The sequence below is a fragment of the Oryctolagus cuniculus genome, chromosome 7, assembly GCF_051225735.1.
Source record: "Oryctolagus cuniculus isolate XC-2025 breed Fujian yellow rabbit chromosome 7, ASM5122573v1, whole genome shotgun sequence".
Lineage (NCBI taxonomy): Eukaryota > Metazoa > Chordata > Mammalia > Lagomorpha > Leporidae > Oryctolagus > Oryctolagus cuniculus.
The window spans coordinates 104,792,509-104,812,633 of NC_142873.1; positions in this window are offsets into that span (position 1 = coordinate 104,792,509).

Genomic DNA, 20,125 nt, shown 5'->3' on the forward strand with positions numbered 1-20,125 from the left:
AATTGTGAACTGAAATTGATCACTTGGAATAGTGAGATGGCATTGGTACATGCCACCTTGATGGGATTGAATTGGAATCCCCTGGTATGTTTCTAACTCTACCATTTGGGGCAAGTCAGCTTGAGCACTTAATTTTTTTTAACAGCTTTTAGGGTTCTCCCTTTGTCTTTAACTTTTGACAATTTGATTACAATATATCTTGGAGATCTTTTTTGGCTGTGTTTGATTGAGGTCCTTTAAGATTCCTGTAACTGGACACCTATGTCTCATTCAAGACCTGGGAATTTTCAAGATCATTTTACTTAGCAGGTTCTCAGCATCTTTTTTCTTCTCTTCTCCTTCAGGAATTCATACAATATGAATGTTGGTCATTTAATGGTACCCTATATTTCCTATAGGCCTTCATCATTCTTTTAAATTATTTTCTCTTTATTTTTGTCTGATTGGGTTATTTCAAACGTCTTATCCTCCAGATCAGAAATTCTTTCTTCCACTTGGTCCATTTTGCTATGAAAGTCATCAGTTGTACTCTTTTATTTCACTGATTGAATATTTCATCTCCAAAATTTCTATTTTGTTATTCTTAATCATTTGTCTCTCCTGAATGAATTTTTCATCATGTCACTCACTGATTTCCTCATTTCTTTAAACTGTCCATCTTTGTTCTCTTACATATTATTGAATTTCCTTACAATCATTTTGAGTTCTATTTCTTACATTCCATAGATTTCCTTCAGACCAGCATCTAATTCGAGAGAACTATTGTGATCTTTTGGAGATGTCATGCTACCTTGCTTCCTCATGTTTCCTGTGTCCCTGTGCTGACATCTGCACGTAGGGTGAAATAGTCTCTTCTTTATGGAGTAAGTTTTACTGAAAAAGAGCTTACGGTTTAGCTAGAATGTAGGGTATCACTTGGTTTGTTGATTTTGCTTTGGTTCCAAGTGAATCCAGAAATGTAGTCTCAAAGTGTTTTTTTGTTTGTTGTTTTTTGCTTTAATCAATGTCATCTGTTTATAAGTGACAGTTCACAGGGGTATAATTGTGATTTTCTTGCAGAATTGTGAATGTTGGTTTCCTAAGGTGTGTGTCTTCAGTTCCCAGTGAATGTGATCTCAGTTACACTGGGAATTATGATAGCCAGGGCTGACAGATACAAAGGGGGCTATCCTCTTGTTCCACTGGCAAACTTGAGCATTGCTGGGGCTATGGTACTAATAGCTGTGGTTCTAGGATTGTATTATATGGATGGACCCTTCCTAAGGTCCTTCTAGGAGAGTGCAAATGGTGTTGGGGCTTATAACACCAACATCCCTAGTCCCAGGTCTGGGAGATATGAGCTGAACCCTGCCACAGCTCTACAGGCTGACTTTGATGTATACAGGAGATTTTGCACTGACAGGTATGGGTTCAGGGAGGTGGAGTGCAGTAGGTTCTTCTCTAGAAGAATCAGATTCCAGTGGATTTGAGAAAATTAGTACTAATTGTTACAGTCCTGGTGTTTCAAGGTATGGTGGGGTCACTACCCAGATCTCCCTGGATGGGAGCCAGATGTTGGGGGTGGTGACAGCCACCTGTATGAAGTAGAATGATAGAGGTAGAACACTCCAGATATCTGAGTGAGTGTGAGTTACTCCAAAGATTGTAATACCATCATAATGCTGGAGTTTGTGCCTGGGTCTCCCAGTATCATGAGCTAGGAAGTACCCAGGGAACTCCTCAAGTTGGATCTGGATTTTTTTATAGGCTGCAAGCTGGTGCTAGCCCTCAGAAGCTGAGGGTAATCCCCCTGATTTACATAGATGCAGTAAGCACAGCTCTGCAGCTTATGCCCAAAACTCCCCAAGTTACAGGATACAAAGGATCTGCTCTCAGCCCTCTAAGTTGCCCTGACTCTGGTTCTGGTCACTTTTGGTAGCAGCTGAAGAGCAATCAGCCACTCAATATACACAGCCAACCGGGTCTGGCGTTCTGCAAGGGGAGAGGAGGAGAGGGAGGCAATGTAGCTTCCCTTCTCAGAAACAAGTAGTTGCTCAAACTCCAGTCAGCACCCCAGGCTGGAGTTAAAGTCAGTGAGTGGATGTGGAATTCTCCCTCAGCTAAAACCACCAGTGATGGGGTGCAAGGCAACTTGTGTCCTATGTTGGAAAGATGTTGACTCGGCCAGCAGCTAGCTGAGCCGTGTGGCCAGCCACAACAGCATGTCTGTCTTCTTTCCTCATTGTCCCATGGAGTCTTTGTTCCATTCCTTTTCTTCTCCACTGAAAAGTTTCATCAGTCTATCCCTGAAAATGTGGTCCTCATTTTGTTTTCTTTTTTTTTTTAAGTCCTACTGCAGCTGAAGTGAGTGTACCTTCTCATTATTCATCCATTTTGAATTTCCAGTTTCTTTGCTTGTCTTGTTTCCTTTTATTGAGAGGTCCTTCCACCCATTCTTGGCCTAAGTATCTCCTACTGTTTTGCCAAAACTGAGCTCAAAAGTGGGCATTTATTCTAGCAGTTAGAATTAAACACTAGTTAAAATGCTCACATCCCACATCAGATTACCTTGATAATATATATTTCCAGCTCCTGATCTCACTTTGCTGGTAATGCAGGCTGTGAGAGGCAGCAGTTACTTTGAATCTCAAGTGATTGGGTTCCTGCCACCCACGTGGGAGACCTGGATTATGTTCCCAGCTCTGGGCAGCCTGGGCCCAACCCCAGCCATTATGGGTATTTCAGTAGCAAAACAATTGAGTGGGAGCTGTTTCTCTCTCTCTTTCTCTTTCCCTCTCTCTCTCTCGCTCTCTCTGTCTCTCTCTCCCTCCCTCCCTCCTTCCCTCAAATAAATTGTGAAAATTTTAAAAAAGTTTGGCACCATTATCCCCAGAAATACTTAAGAAGCTTTCTTGGAGCCGGCACTGTGGCGCAGCAGGTTAAAGACCCGGTCTGCAGTGCCAGCATCCCATATGGGCCCCTGTTCGAGTCCCAGTTGCTCCACTTCCGATTCAGCTCTCTGTATGGCCTGGGAATGCAGAAGAAGATGGCTCAAATGCTTGGGGCCCCTTGCACCCATGTGGGAGACCTGGAAGCAGCTCCTGGCTCCTGGCTTTGAATAGGTGCAGCTCTGGCAATTGCAGCCTTGGGTGAGATAACACGTCGATCAGATGCCATTGGAATCAGCTTCTTATTAGAGAGCTGCAGTGAGTGCTAAGGCATTGGGGAAGCTCATTGTAGGAGTTTCTCCTCTTTCTGTTGGTGAAAATTACATGGTCTTCCCTTTTCAGATACATCTTGGGTATCAATTTTTAATTATATACAGTGTTAATATGGTATGTAAGAACTGTAATATCTAACAGATATTAGAAACCATTTTCATGGTTAACAGTTTTTAAATTAGTAGTGCCTCTTATTATCCTGTAAAACTCATTTAAGGCCAGTTATTCTCCTAAATAGAAAATTACTCTTTGATAACAAATATGAGGATACTTGAAAAAATTTGTGGGAAAGTGGAATTAAAAGATATTTTTGGTACAAACAAACTTAAATCCATCCATAGTTTTTTTTTTAAAGATTTATTTATTTATTTATTTGAGAGGCAGAGTTACAGAGAGAGGAAGAGACAGAGAGAGGTCATCCATCTGCTGTTTGACTCCCCAAATGGCCACAATGGCCAGAGCTAGGCTGATCCAAACCCAGGAGCCAGGAGCTTCTTCCAGATCTTCCATGTAGGTGCAGGGGTTCAAGCACCTGGACCTTCTTCTACTGCTTTCCCAGACTATTAGCAGAAAGCTGAATAGGAAGTAGAACAGCTGGGACTTGAACAGGTGTCCATATGGGATACTGGCACCACAGGCAGAGACTTCACCTTCTACACCATGGCACCGGCCTCTCCATGCATAGTTTTTACCTAATACACATTTTTCATGACTTTTTGAAGACTCTCATAGATAATGAAAACATACAATAGTCACTACAGGTCAGAGAATGGTGAATCTGTCCCAAGTTTTTACCTTTGGCCTGAATGCATCATTATCTTCCCTAATTTATCAGCAGTGAGTCATTACAGAACAACAGTATCTCACATTTCATATGGAAATAAGAAGAACTGTAGAAAAATGACCTTGTAAAAAGTGTAGTGAATATCTCCATGTAATTCCTCAAATACCACCACAGGAGGGCCCAGTGTCTTTCCTTGAGCACAGCTTGTTCTTCAGAAGAAAGACCTCGGAGTCTGGTGTCTCCCAAGGACAAGCACATAAAGGAGATGAATCACTCTCCAGTTTTCATCGGTGATTCACAGTTGAGATCACCACTACTTAATTTGAGCTTTTTAAACGGATGAGTCACCGCACAAGTCTCTGCATTCTAAATTAGAATGAGAACAGATTTTGTGATGTTCAGTCAAGTAGCTCTTAAGGGGTCTTTTTTCCATAACCAAGGCACTTTGCCTGGACTGCAAGAATGGATAGAGCATATCAGATGTATCCCGAACGAGCCAGCTCAGGCCTACACTACCCCAGCTGCTGTCTAGCACCTGGCCCTCTGAAGTTAGAGGGTAGCGAAAACTCCAAGGGTCTAAGAGTTCTGCTAGAACCACAGAATCCAGAGACACTCCCAGGCTTGGGAATCTTGCAGTGTAGTTTCCAGTATTTTCTTTTTTATTTTTTCATTAAAGATGTTAGCACTTAAGAGTTTTCTCCTCTACTCCAGTTAATGCTGTCATTCGGGGAGAGCTTCAGAACCACATGTGTGATCTCCAGCTCCCCAGCCTCTGACTCCTCTGGCCTTCGTAGAGCTGATGACCTTCATGTCACATTTCCTATTTCATCTCAGCCATACTCAAAACTGATCCTTGATTGCTGTACTTTTCAAACACTCCACTTACTAACTGCAACATTCCCTCTAACTTTCCCATTCAGTTACTCCAGTTCTATTATTCTTGCAATAGTAGTTGTTAAGGCTAATAGCAATAATGAATAACTAATAGCAATTCACAACAATAGTACCTACCACGTATTGAGTTCTTAGTTTATGCCAAACACAAATATCACTTAATTGATGTCTTGCATCATTGAATTCTCAGGACTACTCTATGAACTGGTGTTGAGGGCCTTAATCTTCCCTTCCATGCTAAGCTTTTTCTAGATTTTGAACTGATTATTCATCATTGCTCATCATTATAATGAAAACATACCTATGAGACATTAGTCCTACCCTACACTAGGGTGAAATGACAGACTGGCACCTTCAGTATAGTCAGGAATTATTCCTGGAATCCTTGCTGCCTAGATCCAGGGAATTGAACTTGCTGCAGGCCATCTTCCCAGTCATATAGAGTAATTATACTAGAGTTTGAGTGTGACATATTTTGGAACATAAGAAACTTGACTTGCTAAATGACCTTAAGTCTGGCAGTACCTAATCCTGGACAGGTAAAACACTATCACCTCCAACCCAGGAAGTTATTCTGTGAATAGTTTCACTCGTTTCACATCTGTTAGGTGAGGTATCTGGGCATCTTTGCTGGAACTCTATCCTTTGCTCTATAACATCTGTCTTACTTCATTGGGGCTGCTTTCACAGAATACCATATAATAATGACTAGTAAAAGACAGAACATATTTCTCACAGCTCTGAAGGCTATGTCCCAGATCAAGGAGCCTGCAGATTCATAATCTGGTGAATGGTCATGCTCTGATTCTTAAATGGCACTTTCTCCCTTGTCTTCATATGGTAGAAGGTGCAAACAAGACCTTTTAGGCCTGTCTTAAAAGAGCACAAATGCCCTCGGGCCGGCGCTTTGGCACATTTGGTTAGAGCCCCATGCTGCAGTGCCAGCAACCCATATGGGGGCTGATTTGAGTACCTCTTGCTCCACTTCAGATCCAGCTCCCTGCTGATGCGCCTGGGAAAGCAATAGAAGATGGCTCAAGTCCTTGAGGCCCTGCAGCCACAGGGGATACCCAGAAGAAGTTCCTGGCCATTGCATCCAACCGGGGAGTGAATCAATCAATGGAAGACCTCGCTCTTTCTGCTTCTCCCTCCCTGTAACTCTGCCTTTAAATAAATAAATAATTTTTTTTAAATAGTTAATCTATCATATTGCCTTTGTATATTTAATTGACAGTTTAGTTAACCAAACATAAAACTCATAGAGGGCAAGAAATATTTACCATTCACCCCATAATTCTAAGCCCAATGTCCAATAATGTATACAAGGTGTTCAATGATTATTTGTTGAATTGATTTGAGATCTCAGCCCTCTAAGAGTACATATTAACCATGTATCCTCCTCACCAAATCTCCCAAAAGTAGAAAGCAACAAGAAAATTGAACCTAGAGATAACTGTTTATTAGGGCTTTTAAAAAATTATCATGGAAAGCAGGCAGTTAGCCTAACAGTTAACATAGCATGTCCCACATCGGAGTGCCTGAGTTTGATTCTAAGCTCCAGATGCTGACTCCAGCTTCCTGCTAACGTGAACTCTGGAAGGCAGTGTGATGGCACAACTAATTGGATTCCTGTCATCCCTGTTCAAGATCTGGATTGTATTCACACCTCCTGGCTTCTACCCTGACCCAGCTCTGGCCATTAAGGGCAGGCATTTGATGTATGAACAGATAGAAGCTGTCCCTCTGTCTGACTCTGTCTCTCTGTCTCTTCAGGAGGTGGGGAGGGGTTACTCACTCTCTCTCTTTCTGTGTGTCTATCTCTCAAATATGTAATTTTTCAAAAATAGAACACTAGAGATGGTCCCTGACTTAACAATAATTTAACATGATTTTTTCACTTTATGGTGATGTGAAAGTAATACAGACTCAGTAGAAATCATATTTGGGCTTTTGATCTTTTCCCTGCCTAGCACTATTCCTTCAACATGCTGGGCAGCAGTAAGCTACAGCTACCAGTGAGCCATGCAATCATGAGGGCAAACAATTGATGTGCTATAGCGTACTGTGTTGCTAAGCTATGATATTGGGTAGGTTAGGTGTATTAAATGTATTTTCACACTACTATACATTCAACATGTGATGGGTTTATCAGGACATAATTTTATCAGAAATCAAGTCGCTTCTTTATTAGAATCCTATTTCCACTATAAAATTCATTTCATCACTGACATAACAATAGTGCTCTGTAACCTCTATCCAGATGGATTTTGCATAATTTAATAAAAATACAAGCTATTTCATTTAAGAAATAATTATCCATATATACATACACACGTACTTTAGTTTTATATATATTAAATATATATAATACATATATAATATATATATATATTCTCTATTGGCAGTAGTTGGCCAGAGCCAGCCTCAACTATCAGAGATCACTCACATTGTTCAATTTGTGGTCCCTTCATCTTCAATCTCGGGATGACATATTGAATTCCTCTAATGTTTTGAATCTCTGACTTCTGCTTCTCTAACTAGACAAAGAGAACTCTCTTATTTTAAAAGATTTATGTGGTTAGGATAGGGCCACCTGGATAACTTCTTTATCTTAAGGTTGACTAATTATTAATATTAATTACATCTGTAAAAATCCCCTTTTTCAGATAACATAACATGATCAGGGAGTAACACTGGAAGACAGAGGTCAAGTGATATTGTTATAATACTGCCTGCCACAACCTGTCCTCTAGTCTCCTACTTCACTATCTCCACAGGGGCTCAAGCTTCCCTTTACAGTGTCAACTCAAAATCAAAAATTGTGTCCAAATCTCAATAGCTCATAGGTCCAAAATTTCATCATGTAAATCATGTAAATTAGGTGGAGATGGGGCTCCAGAATAATCCATAATGATAGCTACTGGGCACAATTTCTCTCCATCTGTAGACCAATAAAACTAGTAATAGCATTATAGTTATAGATGTTATAGCTCAAAACAAGACATGTTGGAGGAAGAAAGGAGACAAAAGCAAGTTTGAAATACACTCAGTCCCAAGCTGAAGTTCCTTAACTAAGTGTCAACAATTACACTTAGTTTGTAAGAATCCTCCATAGTTCACAATTCTGCATACTAGGTTCTTTGTTCATTCTCCTAGGTTCTTCTTTGCATCTTCTGGGTCATCTTTCCTTTCTCAATAAAGAAAGAAATCTACTCAGTTGGGTAGATTCATTAGATTGTTTTCTGGCAATAACATTGAGATAAGAAAGCTCCAACAACTTTTATTTTTCACTTTCTCTGTACCTTTCAGTCCAAGTTGGATGCATTTCTGTTGATAAAATGTTTTCAAAAGACTATAGTGCTTATTAGTTTCCTAGGGCTATTATACCAAATTATCACAAACTGGATGGCTTATAACAACCAAAACTTACTCTCTCACAGTTCTGGAGGATGTAAATCTTAAATCAAAATGTTATCAGGACCATGGTCTGTCCTGAAAGCTTCAATGGGAGAAAGTCCTTGCCTCTTCTATCTTCTGGTGACTGTGAGCCATCTTTAGCTTGTAGAAACAGCACTCCAAACTGCACCTCTGTCTCACATGATGTCTCCTCTGTGCGTGTGTGTGTGACAGTGCAGAAGCTATGTGCCAACAGTAGAAACCATACTTTGAATTTTGATATTTTCTTTGGCTAACTATATGCAGTTTGATACTATCTTGCAGTGCTGGGCAGTGACTGGGCAGTGGCAGGGGGCTAAGCTCCCAGTGAGTTAAGTGCTCATGAGGGTAAACAATTAATATTCTACAGTGTGCCATGCTGCTAAGCTGTGATGGTCAGTAGATGAGAGGTACTAAATGTATTTTCCAGTCATGATAATTTCATTTTACTGTGGGTTTATCCATATGTAACTTCACTATAAGTCAAGAAGTATCTTTTATCCAATTAAGATCATATCCATAGCTTCCAGGAAGGCATGGAGAAGAAACTATCCAAACCACCACCTGGCCCTTGAAAGAATTTCATTCCGTTAGAAAAAAGTCATGCCCACAAATCTATCTGAGATTATACCTTATCTAACTTTGGCTTTGATAGAGATGGCTGGGGGAACAATACTCTTTAAGATTCTGAGGCATCCTCCCGTTTGGCTGATGGGATCTGTCAGGCACAGCCTTAACACCTAAAAATAGGAGTGGGCATTGTGGCACAGTGAGCTGAGCCAGCACTTGGGCCCCATGTGTCCCCTATCAGAGTTCTGGTTAGAGTCCCAGCTACTCCACTTCTTATTCAGTTTCTTGCTTAAGGCAATAGGTGTACACTCAAATCCTTGAGTCCTTGCCATCCATGTGGAAGACCTGGATGAGGTTCTGGGTTCTGGGCACCAGCTTGGCCCAGCCCTGGCTATTGTAGGCATTTAAGGAATGAACTAGCAGGTGATGATTCTCTCTCTCTCTCTCTATCTCTCTATCTCTGTGTGTGTGTGTGTGTGTGTGTGTGTGTGTTTCTCTGGCTTTTGCTCTTTCAAATAAAAATAAATAAACATTAAAAATTCTAAGACAAGACTTTTGCATGACTAAATACTTCAGGGTCTTTCTGAGGTTTCTGCAAAAAGTTGGACAACCACAAAATCCTTCTTTCTGTATCATGTTTTCAGCTTTTTCTGACACTTAGCATCTTTTGCCATCTGGAAAAGGCTGTGAATTTTCAAAAGTCATCAGGTGCTGGTCCCTTTGTGTGTGGCAGATTTTCATTCAAATTATTTCTTTTTTCTCCTATTTTAGCATGAGCAAAAAGAAGAAATAAGCCAGCACCTTCATCATTTTGCTTGGAAATCTCCTCAGCTATAAATTCAGATTTATCACTTACAAATTCTACTTTCCACATAACTATAGGATGTAATTTTTCTAAGCTTTCTGGCACAACATAGCATGGATTCTCCTCCCTCCAGTTCCAACAGCATTTTTCTTCTTCCCTTCTGAGTTCTCACAAATAGTACTCTAAGAGCCCATATTCCTAGTGACAGTCTGTTTTTGGTGGTTAAGGCTTTCCCTAAAGCAATTTAAGTTTTCTCTATAAGCTTTTTACTTCCTTATGAGTTTTTAGCCAGCTGCCTTTAATGTCCATATTCCTTTTTTAAAAAAAAAAGATTTATTTACTTGTTTATTTGAAAGTCAGTTTTCAGAGAGAGAGAGAGACTTCCATCTGCAGGTTCACTTCCCAGATGGCGGCAACAGCCAGGGCTGGGCCAAGCTTAAGCCAGGAGCCAGGATCTTCATCTGGGTCTCCCACATGGGTGGCAGGGGCCCAAACACTTGAGCCATCTTCTGCTGCTTTTCCCGGACCATTAGAAAGGAACTGGATGGGAAGTGGAGCAACCAGGACACGAACCAGTGCCCATATGGGATACTGGCATCTCAAGTAGCAGCTTTGCCTGCTGTATGAAAATGCCAGCACCTAATGTCCATATTTCTGCTAACAGTTTATTTGCAGCAAATTAGGCTTCTTCTATCATGTTGCTTAAACTTCTTCCAACCTTCAGATACTGCCTGATTCCATAACCCTTCTACACTTTACAGGTTCTTCACAGCAATAACCACTTCAGACACAAAAATCTGCATTTGTTTTCTATTGTTGTATACTAATTGTCACAAACTTAGAAGCTATAAACAGCACAGATGCATTATCTCATAGTTTTGTGGGTCAGAAGTCTAGCAAGTGTTAGTTGGATCCTCTGTGAATGAAATCAAGATGCTATTGAAGGTAGAGGAGCTTCCAAGTTCATTGGCACAACGCAGTTCACTCTGATCATGGGACTGAGGTTTCCATTCACTTGCTGATTATTGGCTGGGGGTAACTGCTAATTAGAGGTCACTTATATTCCTCCACTTGTGGTTCCCTCCATCTTCAACCCCCCCATGACATTTTGAATTCTTCTCAGGTTTTCAATCTCTGACTTCTGCTTCTCCAACTAACCAGAGAAAATTCTCTACCTTTAAAGGCTTCACTTGATTGGCATAGGCCCACCTGGTTACTTTCCTTATTTTAAATTCAACTGATTAGTAACATGACTATCTCTGTAAAATCCCTTCAATAAGTATCAATATAATCCAAGGAATAACTCCTAAGAGTAGTGATCATGGAGAGGCAGTTTAGAATTCCTACTATCACACACCATTACACAGAAAATAGTCCAGAAAAATGTGCATAATGGCAACTCTTTTTATTCCTTTCTGCCTGCTCAATTTGTATAATAAAAAATCATATAACTTTTCAATCAGGAAAAATCCAAAATTATATCATTATTAGTATCATAATAATTCAAATTATGGTGGCCTTGCAGAATCTATGTATCTGCTTGCCTATTTGCAATTACTACAATTGCACAATGTACTGATTGCAAAAGGCAGAATGGCTAATTTTTATAAAACTGGTTCTGCTACATTGCAAGGTTTTTCTGGAAAAAAAAAAAAGCACACACACTTCTAACAAAATAGATCGGTTTTGAATGACAAGATTTTGGAATAGATGGTTTAAAGGCATGCTTGGCTTCTTACTTTATCTGCTTTTATAGCAAAAGAAATAAAAATGCTGAGGTCCTGTTTGTTATAACAAACTAGCTGCTTCCAAATGAAACAGCAGTGCAGAACTGCATAATGCAATTGGATTTCAGCTTCCCCATTCATTTGCCAAATGTTTACTCAGCTCCCACTATCTGCAGAGCACTTGGGTACAGAGATACAGATGGTACTACCCTGAACACAAGGGAAGAGCTCAAATCTCTCATTGTGCCCAGCAGGCAAATTTCTTATTTTATTTGAATGAGTTAAAATTGTACTTTAAATATTCACTGTCAAAGTTTAGAGGGCATTTGAGATAGCTTAAAATATTTTCATAATTGAATAAAAAGAAACATGAATTCCAATCTTTACTTCCTACTTCTTTAAAAAAAATGTTTTCAAGAAAAAAGAATGTGACAGATTGTAATTCTTTAAACACAACCCTCAGACATCCTCTTGGCTATTTTTGACAAATATGAATCAGGCAAAGACTGAGATCACATAACTTTAAGGTCACATCTCTTTGTCAACCTCATCGCTTCCTTGGAAATGCCCTTCTTTTGAAAAGATCTTGGCTTAATCTCAGTCTAACCCAGCCAATCCTCCAAATCAACCCAGCAGCAGGCTTGGCAGACCTTGGAGAATGGAGCACTGAGCTGTTCATGGCCTGTTTCCATCACTGCTCACCACATTCTATAGGGGAAAGACAGTCCGTCACTTGTAGGGCCGACCTCTCAGGGCGTGAACCTTTGTACTACAGCCTGGCATTTTCACATAGCTTCCAATTCTTAGCTTACTGAATTCCTAACATATATTCATGTGCTATTTTCTGCCTGCTTATAATTCTTCATCCTGCACAGAAACTCTCTTATAATGAGAGCTGGGCTGAGCAGAGAAGAATCAGAAAAGGGAACCCCATGAAGGCCATGGGTCCTGGAGCTGAGGCAAGGCAAAGAAAAAGAGCTCAGTCTGGCAAATAGATTGGCTTGACTTTTCTATTTCCCCTACCCCTTTCCCTTCTTTCCCCCTGTGACTCTCTTTCACTGTCTTCCTTCTCTTCCCTCACCTGGAAGATCTTCCTATCACCACTATTTGCCAAAAGCTGCCAGACCTCTCCAGCTTCTTGCCCTTCTACAACCAACAACCCTGCAGATGCACAAGACAGTCATGATCTGCTTTCAAAGGATTCCCTTAGCTAAAAGCCACAGCCTTCCATTAATTTACCAATCGCCTATTCATTCACTCCTGCAAAAGACATTTGCTAAGTGCCTCCTAGGTGTCAGGCTGATGGCTATGTGCTGAGAATAAGGAGCAGAACCACACCTGATCCCTACCTTCGAGGGATGGGTGGAATATTCATGCACACACAGCTTGCAACAATCTTACCTTCAGTTTTTATACAACCGCACAGGGGAAGAGTGGATCCATCACAAGTTGGCGCTCTCAAGGAGGACAAATATTAACCCCAGTGCCCCCAAAATATCCTATACCAGTTCAACCCAATCATGGGTATCTAGTAGCTGGGCTAAACTGCTGACAGAACTTCTTTCCAGGGGCAAAAACCGAGTGAAACAAGTGTACTGCTTTAAAAAGAAAAGATTTATTTATTTGTTTGAGAGGCTGATTTACAGGCACAGAGAGAGGTCTTCCATCCATTGGTTCACACACCAAATGGCTACAAAGGCCAGACCTGGGCCAGGCTGAAGGCAGGAGCCAGGAGCTTCTTCCAGGTCTCCCACTCGGGTGCAGGGGCCCAAGAGCTTGGGCCATCTGCTGCTCCTTTCCCAGGCCATTAGCTGCATGCTCTATCAGAAATTGAGCAGCCGGGACGTGAACTGGCACCCATATGGTACCAGCCCTGCAAGCAGAGGCTTAACTTACTGCACCGTAGCACTGGCCCCAACAGGTATCTTTCTAGAAAGAAGTTTGTGCACCAGGAGAGAGAGAGACAATGTTGTGAAAGAGGTGCATAGGAGGAGGACTCAGAATAGATTATATCTCTGTAGATAGTGATAAATTTTTCATTTAGAGGGAAGAATGAGGAAAATTGGGTCTTTGAATATGAGAGACAAGATAGATACTGATTCATTTTTTAAAATATTTATTTATTTATTTATTTGAGAGACATAGTTACAGACAGAGAGAGGGAGAGACAGAGAGAGAATCTTCCATCTGCTGGTTCACTCCCCAGATGACCTCAAGGGCAGGAACTGGGCCAATTGAAAGCTAGGAGTCAGGAGCTTCTTCCAGGTCTCCCATTTGGGTGCAGGGGCCCAAGCACTTGGGCCATCTTCTGCTGCTTTCCTAGGCCATTATCAGGGAGCTGGATTGGAAGGGGAGCAGTGAGACAACCGGCACCCAAGTGGAATGCCAGCTCTGCAGACAGAGGCCTAACTTACTGTCCCACCACACTAGCCCCACCAATTCATATTTAATAAGAAAAATACTGCTTATCTTAACTAAAAATAACTCACTGTGGCCTCCTTGCAAATCAAGTAGAACCACAGAGGTCATCCACTTCTTCAGCATCCTTGAACAACATCTGAAAATACTTGACTGTCTCTTGCAGTGTCAAAAAGACCATTGTGTGTTACAATGTTGTAAGGTTCTTTTCACGGAAATATTTCCACATTCAAACAATATTTACTACTGGCAACCAAAGACACATGCTTACAACCTAATTCTAGGCTTGAGGGTCATGAGATTGAAGGGCCACTTTCAATGTTGCATGGTCTAACCTGTATTAGAAATGTTAGAAGATGATGGCAGGGCACCAGAGAAACCACAGATTGCACAAGGGGTATGGTAATCCAAGCCAAGTGGAGGAGGCAGGGATGGGGTTAGCAGAAGCTTCAACGTTTTCTTTGGAGGCTAATCTCTCTTCATCCTTCTTTCAGCCACTCCTTTGTTCATTAACAAAGTTTAGAAGAGGTTTCTCCAAGGCAGCCACTGTACAAAGTGCTAGGGGTATAGAGATAAACCAGCTATTTAACTCAGCACCTGCTGATGTGCTTAATCTAAGAGTGGGACACAGAGGCACAGGATCATAATTTAGTACAAAGAATATAGATCAAAGTGATGGGTGCTGAATGTCGTGAGAATAGTGGGTCTCATTCAAGCTGAGGGGGTCCAGGGTGCCTTTTCAAGGAGGGAACATCTGAGCTGAATCTGGAAGGTAGTAAATGGTTTCCTAGGTGGAGCAGAGACTGGAGAGGAGAGAAAGTGTGTTCAAAACACTGAAAAGCCGGCGCCGTGGCTCACTAGACTAATCCTCCGCCTTGCGGCGCCGGCACACCAGGTTCTAGTCCCGGTAGGGGTGCTGGATTCTGTCCCGGTTGCCCCTCTTCCAGGCCAGCTCTCTGCTGTGGCCAGGGAGGGCAGTGGAGGATGGCCCAGGTGCTTGGGCTCTGCACCCCATGGGAGACCAGGAGAAGCACCTGGCTCCTGGCTTCGGATCAGCACGATGTGCCGGCCGAAGCACGCCGGCCGCGGCGGCCACTGGAGGGTGAACCAATGGCAAAAAGGAAGACCTTTCTCTCTGTCTCTCTTTCTCTCTCTCACTGTCCACTCTGCCTGAAAAAAAAAAAAAAAAAAAAAAAAAAAAAAAAAAAAAAAAAAAAAAAAAACACTGAAAACAAGACTCTACCTTGGGAGATGCTGATAACAGAGTAATTCAGGATAGCTTGCTCCTATTCCTGGTAATGATGCTCGGGATCATTTTAACTTCCTTATAACTCAAATCAGGTAGGTGCTCACCCTCAGCTCCCATTAGGGAAACTAACCACCACCACCACATCATCACCCCAGGTGTGAAATTGCCCCACTCCGAATACCACCAACCTTGAGGTTTCCTTCTATGATGGATCTGTGGCCACTTAGTGTGACCATCTAGGACCAGGAAGGACCTTCTTCTCCATCATTTGCCCATCCACAAGCCAGAAGGAATGAAACCAGGCAACCTAGAGGCTATCTAGCTGCTGCGCTACCCCCCCCCAAGATTCCTAGCAAAAATCAGGGGGTGTGTGAGGGCTGATGTTGAGCATCAGAGAAATGCAACTCAAAACCACAATGAGGTTTCACCTCACCCCCGTTAGAATGGCTTTCATACAGAAATCAACAAACAACAAATGCTGGCTAGGATATGAGGGAAACATACCCTAATCCACTGTTGTTGGGAATGTAAACTGGTATAGCCACTGTGGAAGACAGTACATAGATACCTTAGAAATCTGAATGTAGACCTATCATATGACCCAGCCATCACACTCCTAGGAATTTACCCAAGGGAAATGAAATCAGCAGATGAAAAAGTTATCTGTATCACCCAGTTTATTGCAGCTAAGATATGGAATCAACCCAAATATCCATCAAATTATGGTATATGTACACTGTGGAATACTACACAGCAGTAAAAAAGGAAATCCTGTCATTTAAAACAAAATGGATGCAAGTGGAAAACATTATACTTAGTGAAATAAGGCAGTCCCCAAAAAAATTTTATATGTTCTCCCTGATCTGTGGTAACTAATAGAGTACCTAAAGGTAATCTCTAAAAGTGAAGTTGACACTTTGAGATGCAATGATTTTGAATAATCCTTGTCTCAACTATTGAGGAACAGTGTTTTTTAATATATATGCTATTTGTTGAACTCTTTATTTAGTGCAGGGTTAATCTTATGAGTATAAAGTTAACTGAAAATATATCTTTGTAAAAAATAAGAGTGGGAATAGGAGAGGGAGGAAAAAGAAGGGAGGGAGTGTGGGCGGAAAGGAGGGTGGTGTGGGAAGAATCACTATGTTCCCAAATTTGTATATATCAAATGCATGAAGTTCGTATGCCTTAAATAAAATGTTTCTAGGTTGAAAAAGCAGCAGCAGCAGCTGGAATCTGGGCCTTTCTGGGCTTTGGGGAGGAAGAGTCTTCAAGGACCAACAGGAGTGTTCTCAGGAGAAAGTAATTCTGCATCACACGCTGCAGGAGCCTCCAGAAATTTTCCAACTATGAAGGAAAAAGAGGGGAGGCACAGCTTAAATTCTCATAAACGGGGCATAATATTCACTATAGCATTAAAATTTACTAATTAAAATTTAATAAAATCATTTTTAAAACTTTTGTATTCTCATAGGAACACATGGTCTGTGATTAAACAGGCTGGCAGACTCCTGCTAAGGGCTTTCACCTGTGCAACCATGCACTCTAGAAATGGCCAATATTTGGCTTTTTGCTCCCCTAAAAATAGCATTTTTAATGGTTCATTCAATCTTCACCTGAACTCCTGCAGTAATTACTTTTATGCTTTATGCTGACAGGCAAGTGGGAGAAAAGTTAGTGACCTACTAAAGGTCTCAGTTATACTCCCACGGACACATACACACACCCCTCATTTGGGGACTGTGTGACTGCTGTTCCTGCCCCAGCCTAGCAACACAGATTCCCCTACCCAGTAGCATCTCCACAGCTTGGCCCCACCAGGCCCTGCCAGTGGGAAGCTGTTGGAGGTAGGGGAGGGGTCCCTGGCCCCTGGCCCCACACTACTGCCTCGCCTGCTCCAGACCTACCCTGCTCCTTCTCAGTCCATCATCTCCTCCCTGACTTCCCCAGGCCCCTCAAGGCAATACAGCCAACCCTGTCCTTGGTTTTTACCACCTACTGAATGGCAGAAGCCCTGAACAAAATTCCTGAATAAAGTTCATCACTAACCTCTGGCACTACACTGCAAACATCAGATGACTCAGTATTGCAAAGGGAATTGGGACAACTTGCCTTCAATTCAGGCTTTACTCATTTGACCTTTGGCAAGTCCTTTCATTTATAAAATGCAGATAAGGGGGGAATTGGTATTAAATAAGCAACCTGGCACACATCATGCTCAATCCTACTATTGTAACCATTAGTCTTAAATAAAAACTATAAACTGCCACTTATTCAACAAAGATTCACTGATTGTCTATTTTCATGCTAGGTACTGAATTTCAGTTTCTCATTCTAGAAAAAGAGACTCCAGGGATCTAGAGCCATTAGGAAGGTTACACTGTATATTCTGATAGTCACTTTAGAAGAGCCAATTTGACTTTGCCAACGGCAGATGTCATAGTTGGCTTCACCAGCGGTTAAGAAGAAATTAGAACTTAGATTTCCTGGATCACTGTAAACTCCAAGGCAAGCTTTCTTTTGTTTTCATCTTTCCTGATGTCTCTTTCTCTAAATTTTTAATTAATAGCCAATATTGTTTAGGTTACAACTATTTCTTCTATAAGCTCCCTTTCGGCTGAAACCAAGGTCTCCCAGAAAAGGACATAGGAACCCAACAACAAAGGGTTCCTACCAGAGGTACTAACCAGTATAATACAAGTTTGTTGGTTTGATCTTTTTTTCTTTAAACATAGAACTGCTCATTTCTTCAATCTCTCTACATATTCTCCATGTAGACAATCAAGGAGACACACATACCCTGTCACTGCTTGACCAGCAAAGTAAAACCTTTAAAGCCTGCTATTAAATGGTTGGGCAGATTCAGTCAGATATTCCTTTACTGATACACAACAATTTACTCTCATCTGGTTGAGAGTCATTACTTGTGTTAGTGTCTTGAAGAGTTCCAGGCAATAAATTACTTGGCGATGTTAAGGCACTGCAAAATAAGGTTACATATAGATGATATACCTATACCTCTATATCTGTATCTATACATCTTTAGATAAACATGGTATATAGATAACATCTTTATATAATCATAAAGATGATTCTTCTATCAATTACCTCTTGATGAAGAACAGCAAATGCTGAATCTCAGTGAAAGATGACAATAAGTATTTATATCTCATAGTATGTAGGGTGGCTTGGGGATTGGCTGATACGGGCTAGGCTCAGCTAAATAATTCTGTCCATGAGTATTTGTTTTGGAACTAGTTAAAGAAGCAACAGTGCCCAAAAGTGCTCATGACAATAATTTTGAACAATGAACTTGCACAAGATGACAGTTACTTACAAGAACAATTGAAGCCCCTATTTGCATCACATCTGTTAATTCCCTTGTTCACAGCAAATGTCAGCACAGTCTGAGTTCAAGGGTATAAAAATGTATTATGCTCAGCTGGGGCCAAACCAAGTCACAGAAGGCCAAGCCCAAAATAAACCGAGTTGGGGAAGAACAGCGTCCCCAAAAGTTATGGCTAGGGAGGAAGTATTTGAAAAGCAATGATTCCTTTCAGAAGGTATCTAATTCTGCACCTTCCATCTGTACTACACTGATTTAGCACCAGTAAATTATAGCATTTATCCTTTGATCAAGCATTAGATAAATTTTTGAAATTGATAAAACAATAGTTAAATGAAGGGCCATGTATGCATAAATTTATTCCCAGTGAGGAATAATTCTGTCCTCGGTGATCAAATAATACAAATGGAAAGTCAGGAAATCAACTTATTTACTTAGATTGAACACCTTCTTTAATTTTTCCTGGAATTTGTGGCCTTTCCTATAACATGTTCATATTAGGCTATTAGGCCATTGGAGATACACTTTTTTATTCATTAACTAGAATATTTGTTGGCTATTGTTAAATAATTAATTTATCTAGATATTTTTAAAAATTATATTTTATACAGCTTTATTGACATAATTTATACATAAAAATGCATTCACCCAAATGTATCACATTTATTCATTAATTTTTAGTAAATATAAATTTATTGATAAATTTACAGAGTCATCACCACACTCCCATTTTAGCACATTTCTATCACGCCATAAAGATCTCCCAACATAAATAAAGCCAAACCATGTTCCCATCCTCAGCTCTAGCATCGGATAGTTGCCTTCAAATCAATGAAATCATATGACATGATGCCTTGTGCATCTGGCTTCTTTCATTTAGCATAAAGTCCTTAAGGTCCATCCATGTTACAGTACATGGACGTTCACAGAAAATGCAAATTCCTAAAAGCTAGGCATGGATTTTGAAATTTTTATTAAAGATCTATCTATCTATTTGAAGCCAGAGTTATAGAGTGAAAAAGAGAGAGCTCTTTCATCCCCTGTTTCACTCCACAAATGGCTACAATGGCTGAGGGTGGGCCAGGCCAAATTCAGGAGCCAGGAACTCTATCCAGGTCTCACACGTTGGTGGTAGGGGTTTGAGCATTTGGACCATCATGTATACTTTCCTGATTGCATTAGCAAGGAGCTGAATCAGAAGTGGAACAGTGGGAATGTGAAACTGTGCTCTGATATGGGGTACAGGTATTGCCAGGAGTTTCTTAACCCAGTGAGCCACAATGCCTCCTCTACTACATTTGTTTCTTCTACTTAATACTTTTGGTTGAATACTGTAACCAATACACAGTTATTCTCAAGTGTTGAAACTTAACTGAAAAGTGATTGCTGAAATATAAGAGTGGGAATAAGAGAGGGAAGAGATGTGCAATTCGGGACATACTCAAGCTGACTTACCTCAAATGGTAGAGTTAGAAACATACCAGGGGATTCCAATTCAATCCCATCAAGGTGGCATGTACCAATGCCATCTCACTAGTCCCAGTGATCAATTTCTGTTCACAACTGATCATAATGATAGGACTAAGAACCAAAGGGATCACATAAACAAGACTAGTGTCTGCAAATACTAGCTGACAGAATAAAAAAGGGAGAGAACGATCCAACGATCCAACATGGGAAGCGAGATACACAGCAGA